At 38.4% G+C, this 12286-nt stretch overlaps 1 protein-coding gene across 1 annotated transcript in view; it reads right to left on the bottom strand.

The window, feature by feature from the left end:
- The window catches only part of LOC117083075 (H(+)/Cl(-) exchange transporter 3-like), a 64271-nt gene extending 52043 nt beyond the window's left edge, over positions 1–12228 (bottom strand). The window contains exon 1 of the mRNA XM_033210305.1: positions 12017–12228. The gene's annotated coding sequence lies outside the window, so the exon portion shown is untranslated. The remainder of the gene's footprint in view (positions 1–12016) is intronic.
- Positions 12229–12286: the final 58 nt, after the last annotated feature.

The following is a 12286-nucleotide window of genomic DNA, read 5'->3' on the forward strand; positions in this document are numbered from 1 at the left end:
AAGCTGGGTGTGGTGGCGCATGCCTATAGTTCCAGCACTTTAGGAGGCCGAGGCAGGTGGATCGCTCGAGGTCAAGAGCTCAAGACCCACCTGGCCATGGTGGTGAACCCCATCTCTATTAAAAATAAAAAATTAGCCGGTCGTGATGGCAGCCGCCTGTAACCTCTAGCTACTAAGGAGGCTGAGGCATGAAAATCACTTGAGCCAGGGAGGCGGCGGTTGCAGTGAGCTGACATTGTGCCCCTGCGCTCCAGCCTGGGCAACAGAGTGAAACTCTGTCTCAAACAAACAACAACAACAATAATAATAATAATTAGAGATAAACTATGAAAATTGCCAGGAATAAGGCCTTGTTTACCTAATAAATTTCTATACTATCTACGTGTAATTATCTTGCTTCCTTCGAATCTGATGACACTGCAGCCAGCACAGTTCTTTTTTTTCCAAAAAGTAAGTTTGATCATAATCTCTCTCCACTCCATGTTAACATATTTCAATCATTTTCTACTACCCTTAAGAGACAAACTCTTTAATATAGCAGAAAAAGTTCTATGCAGCCCAGCCCCTGCTAGTTCCCCAGCTTCTTTTAATAATAGCCCTTCTGACTGGTATGAGATGGTGTCTCATTGTGGTTTTGATTTCTATTTCTCTAATGATTAGTGATGTTGAGCATTTTTTCATATACTTGTTGGCCAGTTGTATATCTTACTTTGAGAAGTATGTACTTCCTGGAGTACTCTAGACTCACTGATCTTCTTTCAGTCTCTCAGCCCTACCAAGCTCTTTCCTGACTCCTATCCCAAGGCCTTTGTTGCTCCCTCTGCCTGGATCATACCCTCTCCCCTTCACCAACTTACTCTCTCAATATTTTGTTGAAGATTTTTACATCCATGTTCATCAGGGATATTGACCTGTAGTTTCCCTTTTTTGTTGTGTCTTTGACAGGTTTGGTATCAGGGTGAAGCTGGAATGAGTTAAGGAGGAGTCCCTCCTCATTTTTTGGAGTCGTTTCAGTAGAATTGGTACCAGCTTTATTTGTACATCTAATAGAATTCAGCTATGAACACATCTGGTCCAGGGCTTTGCTGGTTGGTAGGTTTTTTTTATTACCGATTCCATTTTGGAACTCGATATTGGTCTGTTCAGGATTTCAATTTCATCCTGATTTAATTTTGGGAGGTTGTTTGCTTCCAGAATTTATCCATTTCCTCTGGATTTTCTAGTTCCATAATAGTCTCTGGGGATCTTTTGTATTTCCATGGAATTGGTTGTCCATAATAGTCTCTGGGGATCTTTTGTATTTCCATGGAATTGGTTGTAATGTCATCTTTGTTGTTTCTGATTGTGTGGTGATTTGGATCTTCTCTTTCTCTTTGTTAATCTAGCTAACATCTGACAAAGGTCTAATATCCACAATCTACAAGAAGTAAACAACTCAACAAGCAAAAAACAAACAACATCATTAAAAAGTGGGCAAGGACATGAACAGATACTTCTCAAAATAAGATATACAACTGGCCAACAAGCATATCTAATCATTAGAGAAATGGAAATCAAAACCACAATAAGACACCATCTCACACCAGTCAGAATGGTTATTATTAAAAAGCCAAAAACCAACAGATGCTGGCAAGGCTGTGGAATGCTTATACACTGTCAGTGGGAATGTAAATTAGCTCAGACCCTGTGGAAAGCAGTTTGGAGATTTATCAAAGAACTTAAAACAGAAATACCATTTGACCCAGCAATGCCATTACTGGGTATATACCCAAAAGAAAATAAATTGTTCTCCATAAAAGATAGATGTGCTTATATGTTCATCACAGTACTACTCACAATAGCAAAAACATAGAATCAACCTAGGTGCTCATCAACAGTGGACAGGATAAAGAAAGTATGGTACAGGCTAGGTGCGGTGGCTCACGCCTGTAATCCCAACACTTTGGGAGGCCAGAGGCAGGCGAATCAACTGAGGTCAGGAGTTCAAGACCAACCTGGCCAACATGGTGAAACCCTGTCTCTACTAAAAATACAAAAATTAGCCAGGCGTGATGGCAGGCACCTGTAATTCCAGCTACTCGGGAGGCTGAGACAGGAGAATTGCTTGAACCCAGAAGGCAGAGTTTGCAGTGAGCCAAGATCACGCCACTGCACTCCAACCTGGACGACAGAACAAGACTCTGTCTCAAAAAAAAAAAAGAAAAGAAAAGACAGTACATATATACCATGGAACACAACACAGCCATAAAAAGAATAAAATCACGCCCTTTGCAGCAATGGGGATGCTGCTGGAGGTCATTATCCTAAGTGAATTAACCCAGTAACAGAAAACCAAATACTGCATGTTCTCATTTTACGTGGGAGCTAAACACTGGGTACTCACAGACATATAGATGGCAACAATAGTCACAGAGGACTACTAGAGCAGGAAATGTAGGGAAGGAAGCAAGGGCTGCAAATCTGTTGAGTACTATACCCACTTCCTGGGTAATGGGTACAACTGTACCCCAAACCTCAGCATCATGCTATATACCCATGTAATAAACCTGCACATCTAAAATTAAAGTTGAAATTACAAAAATAAAAAAGAACTAACTCTCCTCATTTTTCAGGTCTTATATCAAGTATCCCTTTATTTAACAAACTCCTAACCAGAGTTTACTATATGCTAGGCAATATCTTAAGCCCTTTACAAATTCATTCATTTAATATTCATATTAAATATATGACAACCTTAAAGTATAGATGCTATTATTCTCCCCACTAAAAATGAGGGACTGAGGCACAAAGCATGTAAATAACTTGACCAAAGTCATGCAGTTTAGTTAGGAAAGCCTCCCTGACCCACTTACTATCTGGATCAAATTTCCTCATTATTATTTCTTATAGCTTTCTTTTACAGCACTTACCACAGCTGAGTATTAAATCTATTTCTGTGACTATTTAATATCTGTCTTCCATTGTAGAATGTATCATGAGGTCTGACATTCAATTTTTGCTCAACACTGCATACTCAATGGTTAGCAAAATACATCACATTAGACCAGGCGCGGTGGCTCACAGCTGTAATCCCAGCACTTTGAGAGACCTAGGAGAGATCACCTGAGGTCAGGAGTTCAAGACCAGCGTCGCCAACAGGATGAAACCCTGTCTCTACTAAAAATACAAAAATTAGCTGGGCGTGGTGCCGCATGCCTGTAATCCCAGCTACTCGGAAGGCCGAGGCAGAAGAATCACTTGAGCCCAGGAGGCAGAGGTTGCAGTAAACTGAGATCGCATCACTCACTGCACTCCAGCCTGGGCAACTGAGCAAGATCCACCTCGAAGAAAAAGAAAATGTGTCACAATAGGTGTTCGACTTTTTTAAATTAAATTTTTATTTTGAGATAATTGTGGTTCCACATGTAGTTACAATAAATATTACAGGAAAAAAATCCTGTATATCCTTTACCCAGTTTCCATTAATGGGAACATCTCACAAAACTAGAATACAATATCACAATCAAGATACCGACATTGATACAGTCAATATACAGAATTCCATCACCAAAAGTATCTCTCATGTTGCCCTTTTGTAGCCATCCCTCCCTAACCCCTAGCAACCCATAGTCTGTTTTCTACTTCAATAACTTTGCCATTTCAAGAATGTTATATAAATGATATGATATGGGGATTAACTCTTTGTTCTCAGCACCATTCTCTAGAGATTCGTCCAGGGTGTTAAATGTGTCAATAGTTCCTTCCTTTTTATCATAGTAGTCCATGATAACAGATGTGCCACAGTTTGTTTAACCATTCACCCACTGAAGAACATTTGGCCTGTTTCTACATTTTGGTGACTATGAATAAAGTTGCTACAAATACACATGTACAGGTTTTCATAAAATGAACAGCCTTCCTTTCTTTGGGCTAAATGTCAAAGAGTACAATAGTTGGATCATACAGTAGTCACGTATTTGGTTTTTAAAGAAACTGCCAAATTGTTTTCCAGAGTGGCTGCACCACTGTACATTTCTACCAACAATGTATGAGTTTCTTGACATCGTTGCCAGCATTTAGTGTTGTGTTTCTTATTTTAGCTATTCTGATAGATGTACAGTAGTATCTTGTTGCTTTAATTTGCATCTCCCTAATGGGTAATGATGCTGAACATTTTTTATGTTCTTGTTTGCTATATGTGTAATCCTCTTCAGTGAAATGACTATGTCTTTTGTCCATTTTCTAACTGGACTGCTTTCATACTGTTGAGTTTTAAGAGTTCTTTATATATTACAGATACTAATTATTTGTCAGTGGTGTTGTCTGCAAATATTTTCTCCCCTCTGTAGTTTTTCTTTTCATCTTTTTAACAGGGTTTATAACAGAGCAAAAATATTTAATTTTGATGAAGTTTAACTTATCAATTTTTTCCTTTAAGGAGTATTCTTTTGGTGGCAAGTCAAAGAAACATACACCTAACCCTACCTCCTCAAAATTTTCTTCTATTTTTCCCTAAAGTTTTATAGTTTAATACTTTTATATTTTAGTCTGTGATCCATTTTAATTTGTATATGCATAGGGTATGAGACATAGGTTGAGATTCCTTTATTGGGGGGGGGATGGGACAGTGTATGGATGTCTAACTGCTCCAGTACCAACTGTTGAAAAAGTTATCTACCTCCATTGAGTTATTTTGTGCTTTTGACAAAAACTAGGCATATTTATGTGGATCTATTTCACAGTTCTCTGTTCTGTCCCACTGATCTGTGTCTATATCTATGCCTGTACCACACAGTCTTGATTGCTATAACTACATAATAAGTTTTGAAACTGGGTAGAGTGATTTTTCACACCTTATTCTTCTTTTTCATTGCCTTTTCATGTAAATTTTAGAATAATCTTGTCCATATCTTAAAAAAATCTTGTTGGGTTAATTATATGAATAAATAACAAGTGTATAAGAAATAAATGGTACATGTCTTCCTCGACATTGTAAAAGAGCAAAAATTCAACAAGACCTGAACTAAATAAATATTTGCCCCAAAAGTACTTGTCCTCCTACTTTTCCTATCTCAGTTTACAGGATCACCATTTATCTAGTATCCAAAGCTAGTTTTCGAGGCATTTATTAATTTATTTGATAATCATTTACTGCACATTTAGCATGTACCAGGCACAAAGCCAGGTGCTAGCGTAATGAATAAGATATGGTTCCTGTTCCTAAGGCAGTGAGGGTGAGGGACACAAACAAGAAGGACAGTATGGCATGATACACATCAAAGGAGAGGTATATACAATGTATTCGATAAACCTGTGTGAAGTAAGCAAGCTGGATGGCAAGGAGTCTGTGAGCACTTAATAGAGGGAACGTTTTAGCAAAATATTGAAGAATTAGGATAAATTAATTGGGCTAACTATGAGGTAAAAAGTCAATACAGTCACACACAAAAAAAGTATGTGCAACAGCACAAAAGCATCATAGTAAAACCTGCTTGGGTAGCTTATGTAAGAGGTAAAGGACTAGAGAGTAGCTACAGAGGTAGACACAGGCCAGATGATGAAGGGGAGGGGCTCATGTATCACACTAAGAAACTTACATACTCATCTATACACAGGGGAAACCATGAAGAACTTTAGAGAAACCACATGATCAGACATGAATTTTAGCAAGCCAACACTAGCAGCAGTGTGAAAGACAGATAAGAAGGGTAAGAGACTGAAGGACTACAGATAGAGGGGCTGGAGATGAGACAAGACGTCTGAACAATTCTAAACATGTGATAGGGCATAACTGAACTAAGAGTGATACGATGCATATTGGTTTTCATCCATGGTTCCTGGTTTATAAGTCCCATAGCTCTCATTACATTTTTTTAAATATCAAATTTAATTTTATATAAGTAGAGACAGGATTTCACTATGTTGGCCAGGCTGGTCTCGAACTCCTGGCCTCAAGTGATCTGTGCACCTCGGCCTCCCAAAGTGATGGGATTACAGAGGTGAGCCACTGTGCCTGGCCTTACTACAGTCTTTTGTTATAATGCTGGGGCACATTAAACCTCAGAAAGCAGAATCTCTTCTCTCTTGCTGACCTTTTCCTGCCCTGCTTTCCACCAAGCCAACGCAGAACTCTAATCTTCCACAGCCTGTCTGACTGTGGGTAATAAGACGTTCACTTTAGAAGGGAGTTTGCCCCAGCCCCTGGAAGAAGGAAGGCTGCACAGATAAGGAGAAGTACTTGAACAGACAGGCCTTGCTGGGTTTCCCCACTGGGTCTATTAGTGCTGTTAGGTCATACTGTTTTTGTGCAATCATATTTCTACATAGTTGTTGACTGTGCCTATGTAATGAAGCCTCCATAAAAACCCAAAAAGAGCAGATTCAGAGAGCTTCTGAATAGCTGAACACTTGGAGGCTCCTAGAAGCTGGCGTACCAAGGGAAGGCATGGAAGCTCCATGCTCTTTCCTCCTATCTCCCCCTATGCATCTGTTCATCTGTATTCTTTGAATATCCTTTATAATAAACTGGTAAGTGTTTCTCTGAGTTCTGTGAGCTGCTCTAGCACATTAATTGAACCCAAGGATGCAAGGAGTGGGGGAGTCATGGGATCCCTGATTTATAGCCAGTGTATCAGAAGCACAGGCAAAATCAAAATAACCTGGGGCTTGTGATTAACATTGGAAGTGGGGGAAGTCTTTTGGGACCTGCTCTCAACCTGTGGTATCTGACATTACCTCTAGGTACACAGTGTTGGAACTGGGGGGCACCCAGTTGGTATCCACTGCAGAACTTGACTGGTTGGCTGCTGTGGGAAGAGAAACCCCCACACATGTGATCACAGAAGTCTTCTGTGTTAATTGTTGTTGTGTTGAGTGAGAGAATAAGAAAATACTTTGGCTGTGATTTTACCCTGCTCACTAAGACACGCCAATATCGGGAAGCAGAGAGAGTTTGAAGAAATATTTAAGAGGACCTGGTAATTAATAAGATATAGGGAATGGTAAAGAAGAATCTAAGATATCTACTAAGGTTCCAACTTGATTAACTGAAAAGTTGGCAGAAACAAATTTCAGTCTCCTACAACTCACAGGATTCAAGACAACTCACGGGACTCAAGTTCTTTCCAACTTTAGGATTATACATCGAGGCTTTAGTTTCTATTCCAGGTCAGACCATAAAGAAGGTTACTCCATTACACTGACCTGAGCCCCAAAACTGCAAACACTAAGCAATGTATCACCAGAATTTGGGGAGGGGAGCAAAAATAGGAAAACCATGGAAATGGGTGGTGAAAGGATCCACAGCCTCAGATAAGCACACTAATTTTTCATGGTTTCCAACAAAGTTTTGTCTCTACCATAAAGGAGACTGACTGGGTACAGTTGAGGACCACATCTAAGTCCCAAAGGTATGTCAGTCAACTCTCTGTTAAGCTAAAAAGAAAAGTAGATATAAACTGGGTGAAAGAAAAAGATTGTCAATGTCAGTAACTAGAGAGATGGAAGAAAAGTCTCAAGAGCAACGATGGCAGAGAGGTGAAAATCTGAGCTAGCCATTTGTGCGCAAGGAGCATTTTTATATAAATATTGTAAAAACTGTGCTAAGTACTAGTCACAGATTAAAATGTGAAAAGGGGCCAGGCACAGTGGTTCAATTCTGTAATCTCAGCACTTTGGGAGGCCGAAGTGGGCAGATCGCCTAGGTCAGGAGTTCAAGACCAGCCTGGCCAACATGGTGAAACCCTGTCTCTAATAAAGTACAAAAATTAGCCAGGCGTGGTAGCGGGCACCTGTAATTCCAGCTACTCAGGAGGCTGAGGCAGAAGAATAGCTTAAACCTGGGAGGCAGAGGTTGCAGTGAGCTGAGATCGCACCACTGCACTCCAGCCTGGGCGACAAGAGCAAGACTCCGTCTCAAAGAAAAGAAAAAAGAAATGTGAAAAGGAATTTCAAGATAATTTATTCATTTACTAACGTTTATAGAACAGCTAACAATGTACCAGAAATTATAATAAATATGAACACAGTTTTTATTGTATTAATGCTTTATATTTGTATAGGCCCTACAGCTTTCAGTAGACTTCAGCATAAATTACATTATACATTTTCCTCAAGAAGGATGCTGTAATAGCTTTCTAAAAATTAGTATATATTCCAGCCCAGTGCAGTGGCTCAAGCCTGTAATCCCAACACTTTAGGATGCCAAGGTGGGCAGATCACTTGAGGTCAGGAGTTCGAGACTAGTCTGGCCAACAGGGTGAATGAAACCCTGTCTCTACTAAAAATACAAAAATGGGCCAGGCATAATGGCTCATGCCTGTAATCCCAGCACTTTGGGAGGCTGAGGTGGGTGGATCACCTGAGGTCAGGAGTTCAAGACCAGCCTGGCCAACATGGTAAAATCATGTCTCTGCTAAGACAAAAATTAGCCAGGAGTGGTGACACACGCCTGTAATCCCAGCTACTCCAGAGCGTGAGGCATGAGTATCGCATGGACCCCGGAGGCAGAGGTTGCAGTAAGCAGAGATTGCACCACTACACTTCAGCTGGGGTAACAGAGCAAGACTCTATCTCAAAAAAGAAGTCATTACTATAGCACAGGATTTAGTGTGGTCTACTGATTGTATTAGCACTGGGCAAGGTTCAATTTAAATCAAGTTCTCAAAGTACCCAAAGTAAAATCAACACACCTAATCCTTGCTATACTGACCTATTTTAAACTGATTTTACAAGAATACTTTTCTTTCTTCCAACACAGTGATTCATCTTCTGCATTTATGGTAGATATTAGAGATATCTAAAAGGATCTATGATACATTAGGGTCACTGATTTCTATCAGAAAAGTAGGTAAAATTATGAGTACTATTTCATTTTGGTAATACAAACAATTTAAAAATGCAAAAATTGTGTTTACAGTAGAGATATGTTTGAGCAAATCATTAAACCCGCCTACTTCCATGAACCATATGAAATTATCACAATAAAAGACAGTAAGACTAATTTTTTAAAAAGAAGGGCAAAAGAGCAAGGAGAAATTAGATTAGACGGAGAAAAGGCTGAAGGTGTTTAATTAGACCTATAGGGTTACTAAAACAGAAGGAATTTATTTTAATACAAATTATCAACACATACAAGAAATAAAAATAATAAAACTAATTTCTCTCAAAATAATATTACTTGATAGTTTATCCTTACTGTTCAATTACCTGCATGTCCAAATTGTTGTGCCTTTTCTTCAAAAAAGCAATACACGAATAATTTACTGAAGGAAATAGCTCTCTGAAGAAAATATCTTAGACTTACAAAATCTTTTAGTGTCATTCAAAAGTTAAACGCTACTATTTGCAATAGCCAAGATACGGAAACAACCTAAGTGTCCATCAAGGGATGAACGGATAAAGAAAATGTGGTATATATACAGGATGGAATGCTATACAGCCTTGAAAAGGAAGAAAATTATGTCATCTTCGAAAACCTGGATTAACCTGGAGGACATTATGCTGAGTGAAATAAACAAGACACACACAAAAAACAAATACTGCATGATCTCACATATGTGTAAAATAAAAAAAAAGTCAAACTCAGGGAGGCAGAGAGCAGAATGGTGGTCTACAGAGGCTAGGGAGAGGGGAGGAAATAGGAAAGGAGCAGATTAGTCAAAGAATACAAAGTTTCAGTTAGAGGAATACATTTTAGAGAGCTATTGCACAGCGCGGTGACTATAATTAATAATAATGTACTATATACCTCAAAATGGCTAAAAGTTAATTTTAAACGTTCTCACCACAAACAAATGGCAAGGAGGTGATATGATGGATATGTTAATTTGCTTGATGTAACCTTTCTACAATATATACATTTATCAAAATATCACATTGAACCTCATAAATAAATACAATTATTACTTGTCAATTAAAAATAAATAAAAACAGACCCAAAAAAAACCCCAAATTCCTCAGGGGCAGCGGATAGAAATGCTAGAGGATTTCAAAAGGACAAAAGAATAAACACACATACAAATACAACGCTCAGATTATAACAAGGAAGAAAGATAACATAATAAACCAATAAAAAGTTTCTGTGGAAGACAGAAACTTTGAAAACTAAATAGTCTTCATGATTTAAAAGATGGAAACTGTTCAATTATTTCCCACAAGAAATAGCAAGAAATATATTTGTTTAACTTGGTTCCAGTCAAAGTTGCAGATCAAATCTCTGGATTTCAACAACGAAAGTGAGGCAGTGGGGTTCAATCTCCATTTTAAACTTCACTAAAGATTTATCGTTAAGAACCAAAATGAATCACAGCTACAATGGTTATGTACAGATGTGAATGTGCATATTTAAAAAATTAAAATGTTTATTAGAGTAGTAAGATTATGAGTATTCCCTTTAAAAACACTGTTTCCCAGACTCTCTGTAATTTTACATTGCTCCTATAATTGAACCTACAAGCCAAGTCTCTCCTTGTTTTTCTCTAGCATTTTGACTATTCTAAACTACAGTATTGTGCAGCAAAGAGCAGGAGCTCTGAAATCATACTCCCAGGCTTCAGTCTCAGTTCTGATAGTTACTGTTGGGCAAGTTAGTTAAATATTCTGTGCCTCAGTTTCCACGAATGTAAAACGGGATTAGTGAAAGTACCTCCTTCGTGGGGTTGGTGTGAAAATTGAGATAACTCACAAAAATTAATTGGAAAAGAGCCTGAAAACATAGAATGCATTCAACAAATATTAACACTTATTATAAAATATTATACATTTTTGATCCCTGCTGACAAGTTTGACTACCAAACTAGACTACCAAACTAAGTTGGAAGTCCTTAGCAGTGATAGCGGCCAAACCCCACAGGATACTGTTTTGATATAAGACCCACCACAGAGATCAAATCTGACTTCCCGAGCCGTCTGAAAATTATGACCAACATGTTGTGACCAACATGTCACAACAGGAAATGGAAAGCCTAGCACTAACATGACCTGAAAAATAGCCAATTTACTAACACAAACCCATAACACCAACAAATCTGTCCCCCTGAACCACGTCTATCCAAAAGTAGTTTAAATGTTTACATTCTTCATGAGCTATGCATGATTGATAATACATGCTAAAGCACAATTTCCAAGTAAAAATGTAGCTTCTATACATTCATATTGACTTCTTAAAATATTTTGACTCGTCATTCAAGCAAAGCAGCAAAGTTTTCGAGGTGCTAAGGGGAGTAAGGGGTGGGAAGGGTATGCAGTCTGTGATGAATTCTGCCAACAGTGACAGTCTGTATTAACCAGAGGCCACATACGCATATTCAAGTTGAGAAAATATCTGTAGGTCACACACAGGTTTTTAAAGCTGTATTTTAGAACAAGACACTGGGTAGCAGCAGCACCTTTTAAGATGAAAGTCAACAATATATACACAAGTACTTTAACTCCCATACGTACTCTTGAACTGAACAAATACTATTTTGTAGTGACTCACAAAGGCACGTAGAATTGACCGATAGTTATCTTCACACCGACCTCATCAAAAAAAAATTCTACATTAACTCTTTAAAGATGAAAGTAAAAGCAATTCTGGAAAGATTCAACAATTATACAAGTCACAATGATGCTGCAGTAACTGAACTGCACAGCTCAAAAAGTTTACGTTTGTAGAACTGAACTTCTGAATTACGTATCTATGTAAAAGGTATGGTCACTGCTGATTCAATGCCATGAACAGGAATTTCTTTCCGAAGGAAACAGAAATCTCAGTTTCTAATACGCACAATGCGTATGTAATTATCTTCTATGTGCTCCGCAGTTTTAAAATGCCATACAAATAAAGCATACCACATGCAAAGTTAATTTCTGAGATTCTAAGGCAGTTTCTGGTCAAGTTTAAGATCAAACCACAAATATATATACACAAAAAATATTTTACATACACATATATCTAAAGATAGAAAAACTGAATATTATTTTTAAATTGGGGAAAATTAAGCGAAAGTTAAACCCACTCCTCTAAGTTCAAAGTTAATATTCCCCTGGAACTCACTTCCATTCTATTCAGAGGTCCTTCGACGGTTCCTGAAGCAGATGTGTGAAATTTTAAAGAAATGTCTGAGGGTATATACCTAATCAGGATGGGTTTGCATCCCAATTCGTGATGTACCTTTCAACATTATGTAGGTACATTATAAGAGAAACCAAGATGAGGGCTGTGGCCTCATAGTTGACCCAAAATCTGTGAACAGGAGAGCTGACGAATCTTCGCTCATACAATGCAACTCACCTCGCAGCTCAGAGACATAGCAAAATCGGTGGC

Source organism: Trachypithecus francoisi, unplaced genomic scaffold, assembly GCF_009764315.1.
Source record: "Trachypithecus francoisi isolate TF-2019V2 unplaced genomic scaffold, Tfra_2.0 Contig00288, whole genome shotgun sequence".
Taxonomy (NCBI): Eukaryota; Metazoa; Chordata; class Mammalia; order Primates; family Cercopithecidae; genus Trachypithecus; species Trachypithecus francoisi.